The sequence below is a fragment of the Papaver somniferum genome, chromosome 6, assembly GCF_003573695.1.
Source record: "Papaver somniferum cultivar HN1 chromosome 6, ASM357369v1, whole genome shotgun sequence".
Lineage (NCBI taxonomy): Eukaryota > Viridiplantae > Streptophyta > Magnoliopsida > Ranunculales > Papaveraceae > Papaver > Papaver somniferum.
The window spans coordinates 54,687,509-54,692,310 of NC_039363.1; the positions used below are offsets into that span (position 1 = coordinate 54,687,509).

Sequence of the window (4,802 nt, forward strand, 5' to 3'; positions counted from 1 at the left end):
AAAGCTTGAAGTCAATTCATCATAGAAAATCAAATACCTCTGGAAGATTCAAATACAAATAATTAAGCTAGGTCAATAACACAATCGTCAATTCCATATGGAACAAACCAAAAACATAACTTGACATACAGTACTAGAACTACAACAGTTTTAGGTGTGAATATGCACTGAAAACAAGATTAACCTTCTTCCCCAGAACTTCAAGAAGCACTAATAAGACATCTCTTATTCGCTTTAACCTTGAATTTAGGATATTAAGGGGAATACATGACATCTTCACTTTGCGTCGTAGCAGGAAAAGATGAAGATCAACCACCTCATCTGCAACTTGAGCTTACAATGGATGTAGGCGTTATCTGTAAAATGGATTCAACACTTTCTAATACCACTGCATGATAGTTGACAAGTGCTTTATTGCTCCAGCCAAATCCCAATAAGTCCACAGCATACACGTTGTAATTGTTAGCAAACTTTGATATGCTGTATCTGCTCACATGGTAACTGACATACCTAGATTACAAGATTATACAACCAAAATCAGTCCTTAAACGGTAAGTAGGTACAATGAGTCAATCACTAACCAAAAACTAATCCATTTATTTATAGAGAAGAGAACAAGGCTTCACAACTAACCCTAGAAGTTGCAATTCTTGAGAAATAATACTATAGCAAAATCCAAAAGAATCAGAGATAGAGTTGGCTCCCATGATTCATTGAAGCTCTGTAAACAGAGATGCGCACGACGTTTCTAAGTTCAAATACTTATCTTTACTCATCCATAAGCACATGAAGGAAATGGAAAATAAAAGTACGAACCTCCAATGAAATCTAAAAGCACCGAAACTAGTAAGAAAATCAAAGTTCTTTGTGCTCTCCAAGTTCAGTTGTAGCCTTAAGGGTTTAAGGGTAACATTTCTATCCTCACATACCTCAATTATTAAAGGAAACCTTTAATGACTACTTGAATAATTCCCAATCATAGAGAACATAAATATTGAATACCAAAAACTTACAAAATTGAAATATAGAAAAGATGAGTATACCTACCATGAATGGGACCATCAGTAGCTAGAGAAGAACCAACAATTTATTTCCGTGCAACAATAATTCCTTCGACCCCAAAGCATACCATCAGACTTGTCCGACGCTCAGTCAGCAGTCTCCATCTAAAACCACCAATCAAAATCAGTATACACACCAACTTAGAATGAGAACTAGTTTTTTCAATCGGAAAAAAAATCTAAAATTTTTGGAACTTGTACCTAAGGAAATACTTATTCCTTTTTCTGCATGTAGTGTAAGACTGAACCACTTTATATACTTTGGGAGGCATGCAAATTTTTTGGAAGGGTCTCAACAGAGTTGCAAGTGGAAAACGGCTGAAGTATATGTTTGTTGCAACAGATGCACCAGTTGTACTCTGTAAAAAAATTAAACAATGTTGATACGAGTTAAGACTTAAAGAGGCAATACAGGGTAAACAACATATTTTTTGATGCGAAAATAAAATCAATCTAAAGAAGATGGATACTGGCTGGAACAAACCTTTACTAAAGTAAGACTTCAACCAAACATTTCAGAGTCAGGGGTATACCTGTATGACGGTTCTCCTATCAGCTCAAGATCATGCATAAAGTGTAGCTTCCAGCTACTGATGAAGATTATTGGAGGCATCAAAAATTTGTATGCGACACCCTTGGAATAATTTGGATTTTATAAAAGAACGGAATTTGTACCTTGTCAGTGTGAATGTTTCATCTTCACAACCTGTCGCAATGCAGCTCAATCGGTTTGAGTGATGGCTGCTTCCATTTGTATATGTTTCTTATTCATTAGAGACAAAGAACAAGGAGTGTATCTCTCTTCCATGATATGGCGTATGCAGAATACTAGGAAATAGCTTGCAAGTAAGCAACCAAAGTCTATGAATTATTTGATCCTGAAAGACATCACTGTAAATAATTAGATTACAACAATAAAAACAGGAAACAAAATTGGAAAAAAGGAGGTAAATTGACAAAGTACTGTATGGTGATGCCAATTTAGATGACAACATATGACAGTGGAAGTATTGTTGTTCCTAAAGTTTCAAAGAATCATCTCCTGAAATAATTTAAGGCCTCCCTTTTTCACGAAAATATTACACTTAGTTATGATAAAACAACACCACACTTCCAGTGGTGTGTCTTTTTTATGTTTACAGAGAAGGCGCTGTGTTACCGTAAGTGTTGAGTCTTGCAGAAAATCACATGCTTGGACACAACCCAAAAGGGTCAAATGAGTTGGGACAGATTTCACCATTCAGGGCTCTATGACAACTAGTATACTGCCTTAGAAACCACTAGGCATAGCTAAGTTATGCCAACTAGTATGTATCATATATGTAGTATTGTTTTCCACTCAAAAGTGAAAGAGCTCAAAGTATAAAGCTGAATAATTATTTAAAACCAGAATACATACGATCACTAACGTTTTACCCCTACACAATGCTCCAACTACAGAAATCTAAGTGAAGTCCTAAACAACCATGACTTCTTTTATGTATGTCAATAGATACAAACGAATAATTAGGTAATATAAAGTCGCTGTTATACTTACATGAATTTTCATTATATAAAAACTTGTCTATGTACCCAATACTCATATGTATGGTCAAGAACATATTAGCTAGGAACATTCTATATATGACATCAGTAGATTCTAATCTGGTAACACAGTATAACTGTGTTTATGCTCTACGAATGTAAGGCAAAAAAAAAAAAAAAGCACAACAAAGAAGAACATCATTCAAAGCATATATCATAACAATAACCCATGAGTACATATAGTAGATGGTACGCAAAAATAAATGGAAAACCCATGCCAGTAATTTCTATAGAAAACTCATCCGCCTAATATTTACGATGTTCATCTTTTTTTGATGAAATTTAAGAAGAACCAACACCGCCACCACTTCTATTGACCTTCTTCTCTCCCATTTTCCTTTTTCTCTTCTACCCTCTAAAATCAAATCCAGCAATTACGAAATCCCACCGATCTTTATTGAGAAAATTAAGCTAATACCGATTAAATTTCAAAAATAACTTAAAAATCATAAAATTGAATTGCCAAACATAAAAATGGAACAGTCTAGAGTTTTCGGAATCCTTTACCCATATGAAATTTTAGTATCTAGGGTTCGTAAAATGATCTTATCAATTTGTTGTTCAAGAAGAAAAATAATAAGAGATGAGGAAACTCGAAACGATTGTTTCAAAATTTGATATTTGATTTTAATGGTATTTAGGGTTAACACGATTTAGGGTTTAAAAATGAACAATTATTAGCAAGATGGGAATGATTCTTTGTAGGATTGGAAGAATAGAGTAGAAGATGAAGCATTGAAGTAGCTTTAGGATTTTTCTGACCAAGGGAAAGGAAAGAAGACTTACATGTTTAAGTTATGGCGGATTCAGGTCGAAGGTAGAGGGAGGAGAAGGAGGAGAGAAGTGGGGACTGGGAAGGCTTAATTTATCTTTTCAATTTAAAACGTGGGCAATTCCTTCCTAACATAGCTACGGAAATCCCACCAGTTCCCACGACTTAGTATGTCGTGACTAAAATGCCATAGATCCGTTCATGACATATAAATACGGAGCTATTGTAAGCCCGTAGCAGAAACCCTACAAGCCGTGGCAAATAAGTGATCTACTGCCACGCCTCTGGCTAGGTCGTGGCAATACGTCATCAATAGCCACGATTTATACGTGTCAAAACGCCCGTGGCTGAAAATCAACATTTTTGTAGTGGTTGTTGGATACGAATGTTGTGGGGGTTCATTGATGGCTCCTGATTGAGAGAATAATTTCTCATTCTTTTGACTTAGGACTTTCCAAAGCATCTTCATCATCTAACTCCTCTTCCATATAACTACTCAAACTGCGTTCATCATTTCCTTTGTAGACATCACTTTCTTATCTGACCAAAGCTTCATATTCAGCAGCAATCAGACTATCTAAATAAAGTAGATAAGGAGTATGTGCGCAGCTGTTCTCAATATGATCAATCACAAAATACTTAGGGCAGATATTTTTTTGGATGAAGTTCCCAATGCCATATGATCTAAACATCTTCGCAAGATATAGTTTTCCACCAACCATCCCAATGAAGAGATCTCTGAAATCAATCTCAATAATTTCATTCACAGTATTTCCTACACGAGGTCTGCAGTTCTTTAGGTTTGTTCTGAGTTTTTTTTCCCATAAAGCCTATGACTTCATCTGTAACAACCACGTTCATATATTCCAATTTAAGATATTTTAAATGCAATGTGAAGACCCGATGCTTAAAGACATAATATTTGAGAGGGATGTGAGAATAATATTTCTGGATATGAAAAAAAACTTCATCAATTAACCACGGGCCATCAATTATCACTTCATCACACTCTTCCTCGTTTTTTAGTCTTAACATAAGATTGTGTCCCATGATTCTAATTTCTTTATTACGGTATGATGTAGATTTGAAAGTGGTAAATAAAGTTCGTTCAAAGACTTGTAAAGATTTGATTTCAGAATTAATAATAAAAAATATATACAAAAGATGTCACAAATATCGAGAGGTACTGAGACTCAAGATTCCATCAAGTCTCATATTCATGTAGTTCAACTATCAATTCCAGACAATTATAGCGCATAACATAATAAATATTAAATATTGACTATTTATTCTTTGCCAAGGTATATTTTATAAAAGATTGATTGTAAATCACAAGCATGACGTATCAAAAATACTAAGACCAAGTATACGCCATCAAACAAAAT

At 34.7% G+C, this 4,802-nt stretch overlaps 1 long non-coding RNA gene across 5 annotated transcripts; it reads right to left on the bottom strand.

Annotated features, from left to right (window-relative positions):
- Positions 1–3,485, bottom strand: LOC113287601. Of its 5 annotated transcripts, none has more exons than XR_003330185.1 (6): positions 3,153–3,485; positions 1,737–1,939; positions 1,595–1,648; positions 1,263–1,420; positions 1,048–1,166; positions 1–510 (listed from the first exon to the last, which is right to left on the bottom strand). It is a non-coding gene; the product is annotated as an uncharacterized LOC113287601 (long non-coding RNA). The 5 variants fall into 5 exon arrangements; XR_003330183.1 differs by having other exon boundaries at positions 1,595–1,651; XR_003330181.1 differs by having other exon boundaries at positions 1,595–1,939.
- Positions 3,486–4,802: the final 1,317 nt, after the last annotated feature.